Source organism: Lutra lutra, chromosome 8 (assembly GCF_902655055.1).
Source record: "Lutra lutra chromosome 8, mLutLut1.2, whole genome shotgun sequence".
NCBI lineage: Eukaryota > Metazoa > Chordata > Mammalia > Carnivora > Mustelidae > Lutra > Lutra lutra.
Window position 1 is genome coordinate 36,471,050 of NC_062285.1, and position 20,748 is coordinate 36,491,797.

General features: G+C 48.1%; 1 protein-coding gene and 1 pseudogene across 42 annotated transcripts in view; one reads left to right on the top strand and one right to left on the bottom strand.

Moving 5' to 3' along the window:
* Positions 1-20,748, bottom strand: part of CACNA1C (calcium voltage-gated channel subunit alpha1 C) — a 735,566-nt gene that overhangs the window by 485,786 nt on the left and 229,032 nt on the right. The window lies entirely within an intron of this gene.
* On the top strand, positions 1,021-12,367 carry LOC125106270 (60S acidic ribosomal protein P1-like; annotated as a pseudogene).

Consider the following 20,748-nt stretch of genomic DNA (forward strand, 5'->3'; position numbering starts at 1 on the left):
CAGGGGGACTGCTCAGCGATGTCATCGCCACAGGAAGGGGTACCGGTCACCAGCAGGGAGTGAGCTCCTGCAGCCCAGGCCTATGGCTGAGACCCACTTCTGAGCGTGTTTACATAAGAGAAGGAGCACAGTGTAACCAAAAAGGTGTAGGGATGTGGACACAGATGGACTCAGGTTCATTTTTAGCTGGGTGACTTTGGATTTCAGCTTCGTAACAGGTGAGGAGAAAAAAATGGCTGAGGGATTCAAGAGAATCCTGGTATTATCATCCTGGTGATACTCAATAACAGAAAACTGTTACTATTAACTTGCTGCTTTCTTAAGCTTCTATCACAGTTATTCACGAGTTTATTTACCTAGAATAAAAACCCAATAAAACTTATCGGCTGTTGGAAGTGATTGAGGTCACTTCTCGTTGACTGTGTACTGATACGGAGCGACTTCCCAAGGCCAGTCAAGTTGGAGGAAAAACAATGCAGGACAGAATGTGTGAGTGCTCATCGCATCAGGGCTGAAGAAGTCAGTACACAGCTCTATGTTCTCTGATGTGTAGGTCTTCTCGCAGTGATAGGCCCTGGAGGCGAGGAGCGAGGAAGGAGAGAGACTTTTCACAGTATGCTTGTCTGTGTATTTTTTATTTTGTGCTATGTGATTCTGCTACTACTTTTTAAAAAACACATGGAATAATTTACTTAGAAGAACTCTGAGGGGGAAAAAAGGTGGAGGTGTTACAAGGCGCTGAAAGTTCTGGGCGAGCCAGGGGGAGTAAAGAAGGGGTGACACGCTTCGTGGCCCAGTGGAGAGGTCGTTGCTGAGGACCCTGAGAACAGTCCAGTGCCGTGGAGTGGTGGCTGTGAGGAGTGTGGATTCCATCTCTCATGACAGAACTGTGCCGGGCCAACCTCAAGCGAGCCGTACCAGCCGCCAGCCACCATCCTGGAAGGGGCGCTTCATCATGATTCCAACACTGGTTCACACAGCACCTTTTATCCAAGGAGCGCAAAGTGCTCGTGCACACCCATGAGGCCCCAAAGTCACCCGCAGGAGAGGAGGCAGCTCTTCATAGCTGTGAGGACGGTGGCCCTGAGAGTCCTGGAGGGTAGGTGCTGCCAAGCTCACTAGGCCGAGGCTCCCCACTGAAGTCTGTCGCTTCCAGCAACTTCCAGTCCCACCACTCCTGCCTCAGTTTCCCTCTTTGCAATTTGAGAATATGAATAGTACTTATTTCACAAGGTTAGTGTGAAGATTAAATAACGGCCAGAGTAATAACTAATATTTATTGAACCATTGTTTTATGCCAGACACTGCTTTAAGCCACCTGGCCCATATTTACCTGATGCTTATCCTGAATTCATAAGTGAGGGAGCTGAGGCACAGAGAGGTGCAGGCAGCCACCGCATGACAGAACCGTGTCGGGGGGGGGACCTGAACACTTCACACGCATCACTGTTCAATAGGCTGACACGGAGGGTGGCCTAGAGATGGAAAAACTGAGGCACAAAGAGGCTGCTGACTCTGCTGCTCTTTTTCACATATGACCTTGAGGCCACAGACGACGACCTCTATCAACAGATGTCAGGGAAACTGAGAGAAGAGGTAAGGTGGCATCACTCCTTCTCAGCCTGAGAGCCAGGGGTGCAGGTGGTCCCTTGTGGACTGTAAGGCCCTGGTTCCCTCGAGACCAGCAACAATCTCCCCTCCCTTCAGGACCCGGGATTCGGAGCCTTGCTGACCAACTGCTTAGAAGGTGCCAGAAAAACCTGCCCAAATCCCGAGGTGCCTGGAACCTGAGAAAACTGGTTATGGTTCAAAAGCCTATGGCTGCCACTGAAAAATGTAAAGGGAGGGGGGCTGATGAGAGGAGGGGCTGAGTGCAAAGCCAGCAGGCCCATCTGTAAATAGAGACTACGTTAGGAATGTGTAAGCAACACCATAAATCCCTCGTCAGCTGCCTCCCTTCCTCTCCTTCACGGACAGGGCCTGGGAGGCCTTCTGCAGAGAAGGGAGGCTGGCGATCGGCGTCTGATGGCCAGCCAGAAAGATAGCTCCACGCCGAGTGTCTGTCACCGAGCACAGGGTAAAACAGACACACAGAGAGCTTCACTCATTAACATTGGCGTTGCCATGACAATGAGCTGTTGCCAGGTAGCAGCGAACTAGGAGAAGAGTGAGAATTAGCAAAGCCTAAAAATAAAGCCGTTATGTTTCTTCCCCCGTCTAGATGTCCATGTGTAACAGGCAATAATCTCGCCTCCGCCTCGGCCCGGTCTTCTCCCCAGCCAGCCCCCACTGCTCCCTGCCTGGCAGCCCACAGGAGGCGGCGCCCCACCTCCATGCCAGGGGCCCAGGAGCGCCCCTCCCTAGCCGCTCGCACAGAGGGCACCTGTAGATAGGTGAGGACTCACACCTGGAGGCCAACTAACAAGCAGCACCGGAGAAAGCCTCAGCACAAAAGCCAAGGAGCATTTTCCCCTCCTCTGGAGGTCAGCCCAGACTCCAGACAGAAGTTGGGCCCGTTCTGGGCCGTCACACACACGCCCGACTCCCTGGCTTGGAATGAATGGGAAGTGGCAGGTGCCCTGTCCTAGCTGACCATTTCTATCTTGGAACATAAATCAGTAAGCTTCAGCCCCAGAGGGTTCTGTGGAAGTCAGGAGCCCGGGGTGGGCAGCACGAGTGGGTCATGGTTTCCTTTCTAACTGTGATGAGTGGGTCATGGTTTCCTTCCTAACTGTGATCCCACCACTGAAAGAGCCATCATCACACTAATTCCAAAAGGGAAGATAGCATAAGGATAAAAATCATGGAGCAATCTGTATACTGCTCCAAGGGACAGGTAGTGGAATTATTTTCAGGGTCTTCTGGTCTGGCTCTGGGAGCAGAGGAGAAAATTCAAGTGTCTGGCGGTTATAGGTTTCCTTTGTTCATCTCTCCCCTCAGACCCTAAGCTCCACAAAGGCAGAAATCACACCAAACTGTTTGCTCTCATAACCTTAGCGTCTGCTGCCATCCCAGACACACAGTCTGCACACAACACACACAGTGGGGGAAAAGAGGGAGCAAGGAAGGAGCACGGCCTCAAACACAGCAGGGACAGCATTCTGGGTAAACGACAAAGATATTAACAGTAATAATACATGACCTAGATAAAATACCTCTCTTTCTACAAAATTCTAAGCTCTGCCTTCTAAGAACCAAATCCTACTCTCTATCCAGGTCTCTAGTCTAAAAAAAAAAAAAAAAAAAATTTATCACATATACGTTTCTCATGCTTTAAGCAGATCCAATAAATTAAAATCCAGTTATCTGTAAGTATAATTTGTTTAATTCAGGTAGTATGTGCTAATTCAAATCTCTACTTCAAGTGAAGCGAACAGCAACAACTAAATCTATGGTTTCTTTCCTTCCCCCAAACTCACCCCTGAGTTCTCTCCCTCCACCATGGTGGACATGCACTCAGCGAATGCAAACAGTAGCTAATTTTAATATCAGTGCAAGAAGTATGTACTTAAGCTAAAGTCATTATTTCTTTCACCATCACCCCATAAAAATATATGACCCAGAACAGAACATAAACATTATTTCTTGGTTCTTCGACTGTTCTGGATTATCTAGCCATTAATCCAAATGCCAGTTCCTGCCTCTGGTCCCCCAAGCTTGTGCAAATAACATAAAGGTAGCAGAGAGAATGACAAGTAAAAGAAGGAGCAGAACAACTGGGGATTTGAGAGCGAGTCCCATTGATCACCCCACTCCCCATCCCAACCTCTGAGCAAGGCCAAACCTGTATGAATTAACTTATGCTCTTGAAAGAATGAGAATCAGCAGGTAAGTAACAGTGATGCTCGTGACAGCTGTATTTCAACAAAACTCCAGAGAGCTTCATATTCTTACAAAACTACAGCCACAGTAGCCATCAAGTCTGCTTTCAGCATTGTCTCTAGAGATGTTGAAGTTCATGGTCACATTCCTTCTGTTCCAAAGTCAGACACCCAGGCTTCTAGTAGGGGGACCATGTACCCACAGGGCCTGACGTTCTTGTGGCCAGGCACAGTGCAGACCAGTCTGAAAATGCTACTGGAGCACAGTTTCTACAAGTGTAAGAAAGTGGGGTAGCATTCTGGGAGCTGCAGAATCCCATACTATAAGTGGCCCTGGCTTGATAGCCTGGGGAGGGCTGCTAAATTAGCAAGATCTGCCTGATAGACCGCTCCCAGTGCCGAAGCTGAGGGCACCTGCGTGCCGACGTGCACCCGGACCCCTGGGTTTTCAGCAGGTCCTTCACTTGACCACAAAACAAGTGGAAAGTCAGGCCTAACACTGACCGGAAAATAGGGCCTTTTTGAAAGCTTTATGTTCCCTTCTGCTAAAAGGTACCCAAGAGACGGTTATCACCATCACTACACAACCACGCTGATACGTAAGATCCCAGCCGGTGCTCATTACCCATCCACATACCTTCTTCCTTCCCTACGGCACAAAATAACCAGTTACAACTGCAGCTTCCAATGGGAAGGGGCTATTGAACTGATGGAGATGACAAGGCAGCCGGCTCCAATGTGCCCCAAGTAGAGGCCGGAGCACGGTGCTGGACACTTCACAGGTGACCAAGAAACAGACATTGAATGGTTGAACCAGTGAACGAAAAAGCCAACCTAATGCGTTTCCCCCTAATACACTTGAATTACTGGGATGCTGCCAAACAGAGAAACTTGGCCCAGTTCTCTGAGATCCCACCAGTCTACAGTTGATCACCTCTGCCCATCATTGCCTTTGAGATCACAGGCACCAGGACCAAATGTCATTGCCAGCCCCATGAGGACTGTGTTGGGATCCAGCCCTAAACTTGAATGCCTCGCTCCTCCTCATCTCCCCAGACTTCCAAATCGAGGCAGCCCCACCAAGCCCGGCCTTCCTCATAGGAAATGGAAGCAAGGAGAGCCACCTGCACGCTCTCAGAGAAGGACAGCATAAACCCGAACGCTGCTGTTATTAGCAATATCGCCAACATCTCACTTGGGACACGCTTTCATATCCCTACTTCCCTCTACTGCAAAGAGTTTGTAGTTTCCAGCATGGCCCTGGGGAAATGGATCTCTGAGGATGACCCAAACGAAGCTGTGGAAACATGGGTAAGACCCCGACTGCACTAGCCACTCCCCCCAGATGTTCTGTTGCAAGAACGGTCTGATAAAAATAAAATCACACCAAGCTGAAGATCGGATTCCTCTCCCTGCCCTTCCTTCCTTCCTGCAACAGATAAACTTGTTTTCTTACTTTGCATTTGCCATTTTTAGAAACGGGTTAAAAGTGAAATGCAAGCCTCTCCTAGAGGAAAGGATAAGGATATCAGTCAGTCTCTCTCTCTCTCCCCACTCTCTCTTCTCTCTCTGTCTCCTCTCTGGCATGTGTTACTAAATTTTATATAGCTTGACTTGCTGCATCTCTGATATGAGCTGCTTATACACAACATAACCAGACACATATTTTTAAGAGTACGCATCACTTAAAATAACTGGGTTTTAAACCTTCTGATGTTAGATGAGAATGTGGTTGGAGGACTGGATGGGTCTTGGCTCTTGAGAAAGCAAGGCAATTAGTGTTTTAAAGAAATGGATGAGTAACCTTTCAGGAGGCCACCGACTGAAATGTAGAAAAATCTGACCTGTTTTTGCCCCAGCAGACCCCCTTGGAAAGTAGAAATATCCTTCCGTGATGGTTTCCAGAGATGAGTTTTCTGAAGCTCAAGACAGTTATTTTAAACTTCAGCTCCCTTAAACTGTATTTCTAAAATATAATTAGCAATTCTTTATTCTTGGCCAAACAACTGCTAATAGAACACTGTGTTGTATGGTGGTACAAGCCAGTTAAGAATCTTATGAAACAATGCCCAAGATACAGAGTGGCACAGACACCCTTCTCTCTGTCTCCTTCTCTCTTTCTGTCTCCCTGTCTCTTTCTCTCTTTCTCTCGGATACAAGTAGGCACACAGATGGAACACCATTTGTCTTCCCAGAACCATCAAATTTCAGGCACGTGATGACTCCTCCCAGTGAATTTCTTAAGATTACAATCATCGACGGACCATTTCCGACTGTTTATTTGTTGGTTCATGAGAATTATTGGTATTTGGGTTGTTTTGGTTTTTGTTTTTGTTTTTCGTTTTGTTTTGTTTTGTTTTTATCATACTGATAGAATGGGTACTTACAAAATTTTTAAAGGTATTTGATTACTGTGTTTAGGAAAACAATTCTAACAATAATACATGCCAAACCAAGACTTCAGTGGGGTATAGTGTGATTGGTTGCTTCTCACTGAAAGGCCTAAGGACCAGGGAGCAATATTTAAAAATTGGTCACTTGTCAGAATGGATACCACAAGCCAGGAGAGCTGGCCCAGGGCTCTGAAGCCCTCTGCCCTGCTAGACATAGATCTTCTATTTACTGGATGCAGGGGAGGTCCAGGGGTCTGAGGCAGGGGCCTCAGGTGGTGGGGGCACTTGGGTTAGAGTAACTCAAATGCTCAGAGTAGTTGGAAAAGGAATCGAGTTTCTCCATTATTTCTATGTGGGGAGTGGGGAGAGTGGTAATCGGGCTCTAAGACCCTCAGGTTAAGCCAGCTGAAACAACCTCAAAAAAATACAAAAACAAAAAAAAAAACAAAACAAAAAACCAACAACAACAAAAACTCCCAAAACCAGGGTATTTGTTATGGGAGAAACATGGGGTTTTTTCTGGGGTGGGCTAAGGAGAGGGAGATAACCTGACTTCATTGGCTGACTCACCCCACGGGCTCCAATTTGGGCTGACCTTCCACTACTAGGTACAGTAAGTACCAACTAATTATGACATATCAGACACCTCCATATTGGTTGGTAAATGGCCATTTCCCTGAGTTTCCCAAATGCCCTGCACCACCCAGGCCCCCTTCCTCAGGCCCCCCAGATCCTCCCTTAAATCCACTAAACAGAGAGTTTATGCCAGGCAGGGCAGAAGGCTCCAGAACCCTGCAGCAGCTCTTCTAGCCATGGTATCCGTTCTGATGAGTGCTGTTGAACCAGCCATTAGTAACGTGTGCAGTCCCAGTCATGTTCTGGCCTTCAGACCATCCCCACCAACACAGCTATCCTGGGCAAAGCCATGCTGACCCCTCGGGCACATGTCACCTCCCCTCTTATGAACAGTGCTCTATCCAGCTTTTCCTCTCTTTCAGCATGTTGTAACTGTTGTATTTGCATTATACTGTGTGTTTGTGTGTGTGTGTTCAATGTACATGTCTTCTCATCCATCTCCATAAAGAGATTAGAGGCTGGCATCACACAATGTTTTATATTTCTTGGCTTACCACTTTATACTTAACACAGTACCTGGCGCATTATAGGTATCTGAGGAATGTTCATTGGAAGAAACTTCTAACGCCTTGACGTTCCAACAGCCATGCCCTATAAGTTGATTCCTATCCTAACCAAGCCCTGCCAGTCTCAAAGCTCCCGTAGGTCTAGTCCCCCCCATGAAGCCTCTCCAGATTCTCCCCCAACCCAAGGGATTCTGTTTTTTCTAATCCCTACAGAATCAACAGACCAGACTGCACACTCCAACACCTAATTTAACTGTATACCATCTTATATTACATTCCTTATGAGAAAGTTCCATTCTTGTTGTTTGTTTTATCACCCCGACTAGACTATATATTCTTTGAAGATAAGGACCACATGGGAAAAGGTACATTTTGATAATCCGTTTCTGAAAGTCAGATGTTCTGTGGGAAATAGTAACCTATTTCCCATTATTTTAAATAGGAAAAATTATAATGTGTCGCATTACATCAACCCCAAACCAAAATATATTATAATGTATTTCCTAAAATGTAAGCAAAGTACATACAGCACATAACTATCATATGAACGATCACATTAGGATGGAAAGTGTTTAAAATAGCAGTTCCCGATCTCTCAGTTGAACGTGCAGAAGCCTGTCACCTGGTTTCTCCCAGAGCTTTAAAAGTGCCCAAATGGATGACCACCTCCTAGGAAGGTTGGTGGTCAGGAAAAGGGAAAGGAAGACTGTGTTGGGGGGTATGTTGGGAGCTGGAAAAGCAGTCTGGTCTACCTCGCTATTCCACTAGCTTTGAATATCTCCAACACATGCGGCCAAGACTCCTGCCATGGGGCATGGATGAAAGTTCCTTTGATACAGTCACAGGCCTCTCTTAGCACCCAAAACAGCACCAAAGCCCATTCCCTTTATTGGCACTCAGTGATTCAACAAAACACCTACAAATGCTTCTCATGTTCCACCAATTGTATTTGAAAGATAACTTGAGACTCTTCTTTAAAATGTTATATTGAGTTTAAGGGACGTCAATATACACTTTTCCTATATAAACATCAACTGAAAATCACAGTATTCAGAGCCATGTATAAAATATAAAACAGGGGTATTAGGAACAAAGCTATATTCCTGCAGGAATATGTTAACGGGAGAGACATTCTATAGGAGACACCTGTTTTTTCTGAACCCTTACCACCCCTAGCACAATGATGGGTCCATGCCCAGGGCACAACAGGTACCTAAGGACGGAGAGGTAGTGTATCTGGTCATTGACTACAGAAATAAGAGGTGACCGGGTTGGAGAGCAGGAGAAATCTTAAATGGGCCATGTTGTCTACTCAAAAAGAGAAAAACAACTAAGAACCAACACTCACTGGACACATGTCAGCTCACTGAATATTTATGAACCCCAGAGAGGAAGCTACCACCAGCCGCATTTTACAGGTGAAAAGACAGACTGCATGAACAACGTGGCTAAGAGCCACACGCAGGTCAGTGGTGGAATCTAGAATCGCAGGCAGGCTTGAGGGCTAAGCCTGAGCCCTTTGCTCCATCCGTAGCACCTGCTCCCGGATCAGAAGCATGCTCAACCCCCAGGAGCAGCCATTCTCCCAACCCCCAGCATTGCATTTTATTTTTGAAAATACTACCCTGTGCTTCTGAAATCACTCATCTACATCATTTAAATTGTCAACTGGCCTTCTTCCCTTTGGCTCTCATCCCAAGGCCTGGATTCTACAGCGCATGGCGTTCCTATGGAAGCACTGGTTCTCAAGGGGGCTGCTTGCTTTACACGGAGCAGTCCCAGGTGTGCCCAGCTTGCCCTCCTGCCTCCCTGAGCACCCCCAAGTCAAGGTTAATCCCCAACACAGACCATGTACACCAAGCCCTCTGCCTACCCCCTTGTTCAAAATCACCAACCCAAGAGGAATGGACTGTCACTATTTATTCATCCCACAACTATTTCTTACCTGTAGACCTTGGGCTAAGTATGGGGGATACTGCAAAGGAGAGAAGATAAGATCCTCCAGCTCACCCAGCTACTGGGGTGACAGATAATCATACAAATAAATACATAATTACAAATTGTTTTAAGTTCTCTAAGAGACAAGAGCAAGAGAAAAGGGCAAGACGGGGCAAGATAAAAGGTTATAACAGGAAAGAGGATTTAGAATAGGAGCTTAGGGAAGACTTGTCAGATGAAGTGACAGTTAATGAGACCTGAATAGAAGGATAAGAAAGAGAAAGCCAAATTAAGAGTGAGCACCTCGGGTTGTCGGCCTCCTCCCTGTAACCAACACGACCTGTCACGTCCCAAACCCCCGCCTCCACCAGCCTGTCTCCAGGTTAGGCCTGTGAGAACCCAGCCTCTCCAGGTGGGAGTGGGAGGGCACCTTGAACTTCCACACACAGAGGTCTCTCAGTTGAGTGTGCAGAAGCCTGTCACCCAGTTTCACCCAGCCCTTTACAGGGGCCCAAATGCATGGTCGGCGGCCAAAGAAAGGGAACGGACGAGGATGCAGATACGTTGTGGAAAACGACCCTGGCTTTGCAAACCCTACAGGACACGTGGCTGAGATCCCCATCCTCTGGAAAGGGACGGATGTTCTCTGCTATGTGTGTAGAAAGTTTTTAATATACATTCGGAGAGAAATGTAACTCGTCTGGTTCTGATTCATTCATAACTCATCACATTTGTTTTGCAAACGCTGTTTGATGTCCAAGAAACTGCCAAGCCTCCCTGACCCCGCACCCCCCTTTGAAGTGGTGGGTGTGTATACATCACATGCCGCCTGGGCACCAGAGAACAAAGCCTGGGGCTCTGCGCCCTGAGATGTGGTAAGAAGCAGACCAGCTGTGAAGGTCTTCCGGTCACAGTACCCTGCACAACCCCCTCGGGCTCTGTTTAGCAAACTCTCTGGTGTGAACATGCATCCAGAACACACGAGTGAAAGGTCCATGGGTGTGCAAGGAGAAGAGCGCGGGGTGGGGGGCAATAATTAATGTTTATGTCATTTGTTTGCTGACTGACACGGGAACATGTCAGCAGCCAACTGACCAAAAAGAAGCGTCCTCCTCCTCTAGAGTCAGAAAACTGCCCTAAAAACAGAGGAAGGGACAGGCTTGCACATGAGAGTAAGCCAGACCCCAGAATTCTAACATCCTAGTCAGTTCTGTGCTGAATGGATCTTCTCCCAGTTGTCACCGTACCTGTGTAGGGACTTAAGCGGGGGTGAAAGCTGAGGGTTCCAAACACCCTGCAGTGAGTGAGACTGCCCCTCACGAAGAATGGTCTTGGCCCGAGCGCCCTGCACTGGACGAAGCTACTGGAAGGGGAAGAAGGCGAGGCAGGGACCCTGGGGAAGGACAGCTCGGGGACGGGATTGTAGACATTATAGCCTATGCCACCTTCTTAGTAGTAGCGTGTTGCTTCCCTGACCTGATGGTCTGAAGGATCCAGAGGCACGTCCCTTCAAGGGAAGTACTACATGTGTCTCGCTTTAAACAGCACGCAGTGTGCAAGTGAAGTCACTTTCTAAATGCACCCGTAGGTACTCCAGGGTAAAAACACTAACTACTCCTCTTCTGGGAACCCCCTGATGATTTTTATCTGCGTGGAAAAAACAAAAAACAAAACTTTTGTAGTACAAATAGGCTTTCTAGCCTTCTGTGATGGGGCACTTAGATTTCCAGGTACAAGGCATCTCCTTATGGAGAAGAGAAGTCTACCTGGGTAGCGGGCCGCAGGGGACTGTGTCGGACACATGTCTTCATCTGCGGGGCCTGGAGCATTCTCAGGGCCTGTGGCCCGTTATCCAGGAGCCTCAGCTCGCCCTCTGCTTACAGAGAAGACAACAGAGCTCGTGCTATATTCACAAAACATGTTTGGATCAAATGAAGGATGTAAGGATGGTGTCAGATGGGATGTTTTCCCACGTGAAGCAAGATCCCTTCCTCTTCTCTGCCGTGGCTGCCGAGATCGTTGTGCCTTCCCGGATGAAGAAGGCAGACAAGGCTCTGGTGTGCTTTCCAAGGACCAAGGAGAGAACTGAAATTCTCCTACCCCCAAAATAATTCTCATGCTGTTAATAAGTGCTTGGAATGTCTTAAATGATTCAAGAGAAGACTTAAAATATGAAATATCTAATATTCATGCTGGGCTATAAATGACTGCTATCTAGGTCTTTAGTTCTTGGGCGAGTTTTAACAGGGAGAGAAGCTTGAAAGTGCACAATAGCACTGATTCTCTGGAAGGCAAGGAGTCCAAGCACCATGAAAGTAAGGAAAAGACATGGAATGAGACATGAGGCATCACAGGCAGGGCATGGGACGCAGGGCAGGTCCCTCCCAGCAGGAGCCTCAGTTTCCCTATTTGTAAAATGGAAAGTTTGAGCTGCATCTTCTTAAAGGCCTTCTGACTCTAAAATCCTGTCAGCCAACCCAATGATCAAAAGCAGGGACTCCACCTTGTCCAGCTCAGGCAAGGAGAAGCAGAGGCCCAAGGTCAACAATGAATCATTTCTGTAATCATTGTAACTTAAAAGAGAAAAACAACACATATTTTTACATATGACAAGAGATTCAAAAAACGTAAATGGTTAGTATCACCTTTCCTCAGTTGCTGTGAAGGCGCTTGGTTTTTCTGAGGGAGCTAAGGCCACACTGGGGTGAGGCACTCGCTCTACCCACAGACCAGCAGCGTGCCCATACCACGGCCTCCTTCTCGGAGCAAGCCTCCATCTACTCGGCCCTCATCCCGCCTGACGATGAGGTGACAGTCATGGAGGACAAGATCAATGTCCTCACTAAAGCAGCGGGTTGACGTGTCGAACATTTTTGGCCGGGCTTGTCTGCGGGGGCCCAGGCCAATGTCAACACCAAGATCCTCAGCAGCAAGGTAGAGGCTGGGATCTACACCAGCAGGAGATCCCACTCCCCACACCACAGCTGCCCCAGCTGAGGAGAAGGAGCTAGAAACAAAGGAAGAAGAATCGGAAGAGTTTGGTGATGACATAGGCTTTGGTCTTTTTGACTAAATGTGTTCAGTAAAAAGCTGAACTCTTGGGGCACCTTGGGTGGCTCCACTGGTTAAGCGGCCGCCTCCTCGATTTCTGCTCAGGTCATGATCTCAGGGTTGTGGGCTCGAGCCTCCATCCTCACCGGGCTCTGTGCTTAGCGGGGAGTCTTCTTGTCCCTCCGCCCCTCTCCTTGCTCCTGCTCTCTCTCTCTAAAATAAATGAATAAATCTTAAAAACAAAAACACTGAACTCTTCAACTAAATAAATAGGTGGACAGTACTCTCTGAGTCCAGGAAGACTGATGGACTCCCCAAAAGCCATTGTTCCTTCTGCCTGGCTGGAAAGGCCCAGATTCTGTTTGGTTGTGACCCCCCTCTTCCCATGATGCAGGGAAGTCCTAATTCATCTCAATGGGTCAACATAATCTCACTCTCCTGGCTAAAGGACATTTGACCAACTCTTGACCAATGAGACATGGCAGAGTATGCTGGACACTTCTGGGAAAACTTCCTCGCTCCTAAGAGACACTCAGGGGAGAGAGGCCTCCAGTCCCCAGGACATTGCTTCTTCGGCCTGGGCTGTCTGAAATGGCTATGGCCGTCTTACAACATTAGGGGAGCTCTCTGCGGATGGAGCTGTCAGCTGAAGAAGAAGGAGCAGGAGAGACCAGAAGGATCCATGACTTAGGAGATGACAGGCATGATGTGGTGAGGGAACAAATTGGAGCCACCTGGCAGAGGTCAAAGGGGACAAACTTCCAGCAAGTATCGGGAGAAATGCCTTTATGCGGCCAATACTTAATTTACAAGAGCTAAAATACTTCCTTCAGGAAAATTTTAGGAAAGAGTTTTAGGTGGTAGCTTATGATATATGCTTAAGAACATTTAAGAGTACCTCAAAATTCGTCCCCTCACTGTGAAAACTAAGAATCACATAAAATAAATGTGCTGCTCTGCACGTCACCTTCTGATGGCCTTGTTAGAATGAATGCCAGCCCCAGCAGCCAGGTCGGCAGGGCTGAGCCGGCAGGTCCTCTGTCCTTTCCCCTTCATTCCAGGACCCCTTGTCTGACCTCCCCCCACCCCCCACCGAGAGCCCCACCCTCGTGCTTCCTGAGATGTGCGGAGTAGAAAATGAAGACTTTCTATCAAAGACGCTGTAGGATTTCACCTTTTCTACCAAGTTCAGTTTGATTTGTTTCTTTCTTTTTTTTCTAATAAAGATTTTATTTATTTATTTGACAGACAGATCACAAGTAGGCAGAGAGGCAGGCAGAGAGAGAGGAGGAAGCAGGCTCCATGCTGAGCAGAGATCCCAATGTGGGGCTCGATCCCAGGATCCCGGGATCATGACCTGAGCCAAAGGCAGAGGCTTAACCCATTGAGCCACACAGGCACCCCGATTTCTGTTTCTTAAACCTGAAGTCTTCACAACTCGGTAATGGAGGAACTCAGTGACGCCAAGAGCACCTTCCAGGCACATGCAGGGCCTATAGTATCTGGAGTCCTAAGGGATCTTGAAATGGGGAGTCGTCCTCGTGCCTGAGGAACACGTCCAGTAGCCTTGGAGGGGAGGCCTCTGGTTCGGTGGAGAGCAGTATACCTCGAGGCCTCCTCAGAAGCCACTTCCTTGGGAGAAGGGAGAGGAAGCAGGGAGACAGCCAGACAGCTCCCCAGCTGTCTTCAAAGATGCTTTTGGCTGAACTGCCTTATCAGAGTGTTTTGTCCTAAAGGACAAAGGCACAAACACAAGCACTTTCCTTCCTGAGGGTGCCCTTCCCTCCTGCCTCAGCCGTGGGTGCACGCCTATGCAGCCTGGAAAGGTAACTCAGGGTCCTCTCCAGGCCGTGGCCAGCACTCGAATGTCAAGGCCATCTCACCCTCTGGGTCAGGCAAACCACATAATGACAGGAGATCATTTCCATACAAGGGCCTTCCGGTGGTGAAAATTCACTTAGGAGGAAATAAATTTGAATTGAATTTACTAAAGCCAGAAAATGTAAATCAGGGAACATTCCTAATGAAACTGCAGCTTGGTTTGGAAACGATCTTCAAGTTGCATTTCGAGATACAGGTTTGTTTCTGTACTGAGCTGATCACTCGGGGTGGCAATTTACGGAAGCCCAGGTTCTACTAACGGGTCCTCAGAGTGTCAGATTTTGAAAATAATAAAAATGCAGTTCAGTTTGGTGCTTCTGGTTTAAAAATTAATCACCCTCCAGTTTGGTCCTATTCAATCACTGCTTTAAATGTAGGAAAACTTCATTTATCTGAATGTTTTTGGAGGAAGAGGCAGGAGGAAAGTCTTCTCTAAATTGATGAAAAAAATCCAAATGGTTGATTTTAGAAAAATGGTTCTAGTACTTGTAGTATTGAACATATAATAAGCTAAGATTTAAATGAACACTAATAAGTAAAATTGAGTTAGTCACTGAAAAATTACAATCCATAATAAGCCTTTATTACATAATAATGAATTACATTATATCACTGAGTCTTAATTTTTTAAATCAATGGGAAACACAGTCTGTGTCAGAATTCCTGGGGTACAATTTGAATTTAAGTTACACAGCATTCAGGATTTAATTGGGCATTTCCAATGGTCAGTGAGTAGCTTTAGTAAATGCACAATGCAGGGAAGCAGGAGAGGGAGAGAGGGGGGAGAAGGAAGAGAGAGAAGAGGAAAGTGTTAGAGAGGGAGAAGGAGGGAGGTCAGATGGGAAGGAGGGAGGGGGAGAGTGGAGTTGGAAGGGAAGAAAGGGAAAGAGAGAGGCGGAGAGAGGGGATCCACCCAGGGAAGAACAAATAAATTCTTAAGTTGGGAATCTCCATTTACATGCCTTGGTAGAGAAAAGCAGCCAAGAGAGTGGAGGGATTTAAATTTCCTAAGAGCATAGTGTGCCCAGTCTGGGCTATACTGAGGGACCTTACTGCCTACAGTCTCCTTGTTGTGACAGCTTTAGCATCCATCTTAGAAGAACATGATGGTGCCCCTGGAGGAAGGGGTGCTTCAGGCCAGCCTGTGCCCGGCAGAAAGCCACCTCTCCGTGTACTGGTGGGCATAGGACTGCTGACCTGGAGAGGACCAGAAGCTCTTCTGCTGGGTGGGCCCGGCCCATCCATTCTGAACCAGAAGGTAGGCTGCCAATGGCTTCTGTCCTGCTCAAAACTACGGAAGCCCTTGAGTCTTCCCTGCCTGCCACCCACCTTGCTCCTATCGGCTCGGGACCTGCCGGTCCACATGATATTTAGAACAGAAGACCCAGAAAGAAATGCTGACAGGAGACCCTAAGGGCTACACATACAAGAACATCAACAGCACTGCTCTCCTCGCTGCTTCCCCAACCGAGGACCACCATCTCCGGGAACCTCTTGCTCCTTCCTCACTTCCCTCTTATCAGAGTCAAGATTAATCAGACATCCTGCTTTTACACTTCAGTGTAAATGTGTTTATGTTCTAGCTGGGACTGGTGATGGCCTTCCAAACTTGGTTCAAGACAGAGAGTCTACAAGGGCAATTCTATACTCCTCATTTGCAGAAATATTATTTTCTGTTATGATTCATGGTAATAGGGAGTGTTTCGGCTGTGTTATGGGTTAAGCAGGCCAGCCTGGAAATCTAAATGGCATTTACAATTTTCTACTTTTAAAACGCCAACCTAACAATGAATAAAGGAGCAGTTCAAAAATTGGGGGCTGTCTATAAATGATTTGGGGATGAAAAACTCAACATCTCTTACCAATGGGACTGACTCCATGCAGACTTTCCCTACATCTAAGCTAGGAAATCTCGACTATCCTTTATCCAGGATATTCATCCATTCATCCATCCATATCCATTCATATTCATCAACTGAGAAGTAGCAAAGAACCCTGGATTCATTAATTCCTGCTAAGAGGGTGGTTAACTGTAGAGTGAGCTAGCAAATCACAGGTGTTTGGGGTAGATGGACAAGAGGAGTTTCCTGAAGCAACAGGAGGGCTCCGGACTCCTTGTCCTGACTATACTGCATTCAGTCAAGCTGCAGATGAGCCATCAGAAGAGAGGCTGAGAGTCTTCTTACGAGTTCCATATTCAAAAGAAAGCCCTACTCCAGCACTGCCTGCTCTCGAAGACACAAGTACCATGGAGGGCACAGCTGGGGGCCCACCTGATCTGAACTCTCTGGGAGCTTGGGCCATATGGCCTCCAAGGTCTCTCTCTTCCAAGGGCTGGGAGCCCCACGGTCACTGATAAAGGGGTGAGCTAAGTGGTGCTAGGGACCCCTGCTAACCTGTCACACAAGTTTCTGAGTTCGGGGCTAAAAGGAGGACCCTTACCAGCTTGACATTCACTATCTCCAGCAGGCTTGGACTGCAGCATAGAAAATCGATGGATAGTCCCGTGGCTCCCTAAGCACTACATCCCTATTCAGTTTCAGAAGTTAGCCCATCACCCCCTGCCCCTTACTCTCACCTCTACCTCCATTTCCTGTGGTAATGGTTTCATACCTTTGGCACTAACTCTGTTCATTCACTTTGTCTGAGAATAAATAGAAAACATTTTGATAGAAGGTAAATTTTTCTTGTGACAACAATGTTTCCCAAAGGAAGCTGGCTCTGAAATGACGGAGATGTCAAATCGCAGACACGTGTAGCTGGTAACAGTCTGAAGCACATCTAATCCAATCTCATCTTTACCAAGGGGGAAACTGAGGCCCAGAGTGGCAGCAACAGTGGTACAGCCATGATCCCAAGCACTGTGCTCCCTGCTGCCCATGGGAAACCATGACTTCCTAGTTCTGAGTCCCTGCCTGCACAGGGAGGGTCTCACCCTGGCTCCGCTTTCAGCCATGTGATCAGGGCAGACTTGAGAACCCCCCCAAGGCTTTGAGATCTGCACACCCACTCTTCTTGAGTTGCTGTCTGGACTGCACGACAAAGGTATATACAGCACAGAGCACAGTGCCAGGCACGTAATGACCACTACCATCATCCCTGCTAGTATTAGTGGCTTAAAAACATACACGTACATCTCTTCTTCCATTAAGGGGAGTGTATTTGGTTCATTTGCAAGACATTAGAACATATTCTCTCTTTTGGTAACTTGGAACTTTTCTACCAGATCCCATCATAGCCAAAAAGACATCCTGGTCAGTGTTTCCTCTTGGAAATAAAGTGTTCCCAAGTGTCCTCACAGGACCTTTGTTTGGAAAGTGCTCCTACTTTCCCCAGGGGTGGAATTTTCAGATCCCAGTGTAGGATGCAGGGTAGACCCAGAGGAGCCTGAGGGCAAGTAACCCAGGGACACTTTCCACGGGTGTTCAATGGCAGGGTCAGGATACAGGGAACAAGTGTGCCTATGTGGGAAAAAGCAAGAGAGTCAGAGTGGGCCTTAGTGTTCACGGCAAGAAAGTTCACCAAATAGATAAGGCCCCAAACTCCTCCAATCACTGAAACATGGCATTCATAATGGGAAAGAAAATGAGAATATCAGAGCAGGAAAGGGGAAGGGGGGAAATAAACAGGCCAAGAAGCCCCAAAAGTGGCAAAGTGTGTCAATGAAAAGGATTTCTCAGGAAATTTCCAAGAGAAGGAACTGTCTGTGGACCGAAAGGGAGAAACAAAGCTTACCAGCACATATGAAAAATGACTGAGGAATTCCAGTTGTCTGAAAGTTCAACATAAGTAAACAATGTGATGTGGAAGGAGGAGGAAGAGGAGGAGGGAGGGGGACAAGAAGGGAGAGGAGGGGGAGGATGGAGGGAGAGGACAAGGAGAAGGAAGATGGGGAGGAGGGGAGAGGAGGAGGACAAGGAGGAGGAGGGGGAGGAAAAGGGGAGGACAAGGAGGGAGAGGAAAAGGACAAAGAGAAGGAGGGGGAGGAGGAGGGAGGGGAGGAGGGGAGAGGGGGAGGACAAGGAGGAGAGACGGGGGAGGAAAAGGGGAGGACAAGGAGGGAGAGGGGGTGGACAAAGAGAAGGAAGGGAGAGGTGGAGGGACAAGAGGACAGGGAGGAGGGAGAGGAGGAGGAGGAGAGAGGGAGAGGACCAGGAGGAGGGAGAGGAAGAGGAGGAGAGAAGGGAGGAGGGGGGAGGAGGGAGGAGGAGGAGGAAGGCAACTTGTAATCTCAGGCTACACTGATGAAAAGGAGTTGCCCTCAAGGAAGCAATAGCCTCTTATCCCCGGGCCAGCAGAGCTGGGGAACTGTGGTCAAAGGCAAACAGCAGAGTTCGGATGAGGTAGCCAGCGCTGGGGGGAGAGGGTGCAGGGAAGCAGATGCAGCCTAAGGGAGGATGACCAAGAAGCACGGGGCTGCGGTCTTTGGTATCAACAAGGATGTCCCAAGGAAGAGAGAACACATTTTCTCCCCTCCAGATGGCAAAATGAAGAGCAGCCCGTAGAAGATAAAGGAAGGCTGCTTTAAGACAAATCTTTCTTGCGCCATTGCAGATATCCCCCAAATGGATTTCCATCCCCAGAGGTGTCAGGCAAAGGCTGGATGGTCCAAAGACTTGTCAAGTTCTAGGCAGGAGAAGGCCCCCTGCTGGCTGGGCCTGGGGCCCCATACCTCTGGGAGACTACAGCCCGGCCAGACATTGCCAACTACCCCCCTGGCCGGCAGCCTTCTTCCTCTACCTCTTAAAGAGCAGTGAAGGTGCAGGGATCTCAAAACCAGTGGCCTGCTAGAGGAGTACATGGGCCCCTCCAGCTTCCGGGTCAGTCAGCCACCCCCCTGGAGGATGTGTAACACAAACCAGCTCCTCAGGTAACAAGTTTTCATGGATCCTGCAGGCAGGGCCGGTAGGCGGCAGCCTGCATGCATGGGAGGAGACGGCGACCTGCCGACCTCCGTGCAGGTGTGGGGTCCTAGAGCCACAAGCCCGCTTCTCCTGCAGGCGCTCTGCAAATTTAAACCCACTTGGAGCCACATCGTGAGTCTTAGTAAAAAGATTTCTGCTGAAACAGACAGCTACTTAAAAATGTTCTCCTCCCATTTATATCTAATGTGCTAAGTTCTAACTTCTGAATACAGAGGATAAAGGCCCATCTCCTTGGGTAAAAGCACAGCATGAAGCTGTTGGGTCCCACTCCCCCTCTGTGTCTCCGTCTCTCCTCGGAGTGCTGCGTCACTGACCACACTGCACTGTGCCTTTGAGTACCCTGTGACTGTGAGGGCGGGCAGGAAAGGACAGGACAGCTGTGTTTTAATTGAGGATCTGCTATGTGCCAGGCACCGCAGGACACATTTTCATCAATTATCTTATTTCTCTCAACAATCTTGCAGTTGTTGTGGCAACAGTCCCGTTTAACTCATAGTGAAATTGTATCTAAAAGAAAGAAAATGTTACTTAAAACAACAATGGGCCCCATCTACTTCCACCTTCAAAGCAATGGGGAAATGAATCTCTCTACCACCCCTTTTCCCTTGTCCAAGGAGGTGGGGTCAGACCCCTCTTCGATCACCCACTACGTGGGAAGGCATGTAAGCAGATGTGAAGAAGGCTCTGGGCTGAGTTCAGGGGTAGGGATAGAGCCAAACTGCTCTGCATATAAAAATGGGGAGAGTGTGTTCAAGCAGTCTGGGAGCAGAAAAGGGGGAGAAGCAGAAAGGGCAAGAAATATATTAAAACCCTAAGGCCTGGGTAAGCAAAAATATCTGAAGGGCCAAGCACAGAAATTTCAAACATTCAATATTCACATTACAATGATGTGAACTCTCTTGAGCTTCCCAAAACCTGAGTACAGGCTGATATACTCACAAAAACCCTGTGTGAGACTGGAAAAGAGAGAGAGAGAGAGAGAGAGAGAGAGAATGTAAATCAAAGGGGAACACTTCCCTGTCAGGGTTTGTCCAAAGCAGAGAGAAGGGCATGGTCAGAGAGAGTGGTGGACACTGGAGACAGAGGGGGCTGGGTCAGGAAGTCCCTAGGTGATGGCCACAATCTGGGAGAGGGCATGGGATGAAGGGTTGAACCTGACACCTGGGACACACACGGACCAGGCTGGAGGTCTTATCACTGCTAATTGTGGGCCAATCTTTAAATCCAGTTCCAGCTGAAGCCACATCTAACTTACTTCCACTTCCTTGCCCTGAAATCCTCTTCTCAAAACCCTGCTCCCTCCAGGCACCCAGCACTCAGCATCTTCACCAACCAAACTCTGCGCACCCTTAGGACGCCCCTCTCGTGGAGCTGCGCACTCTTCCTAGAGTGGGCGAGTTGCTCCTTGCACTGAACAGGCCACTGATGTTCACCAAACCTGTTTCTCCTCCACGTGAGGACAGAACCAGACCCGATCTCCCAGAACTGCATTCAAGCCAATGGAACACGCAGGAGATGGTGAGAGCCACCTCTAGGCCTGGACCTTAAAACTTTGGGTGCAAACCTCCATGCCTTTCCTTATCTCTCATCTGCCAGC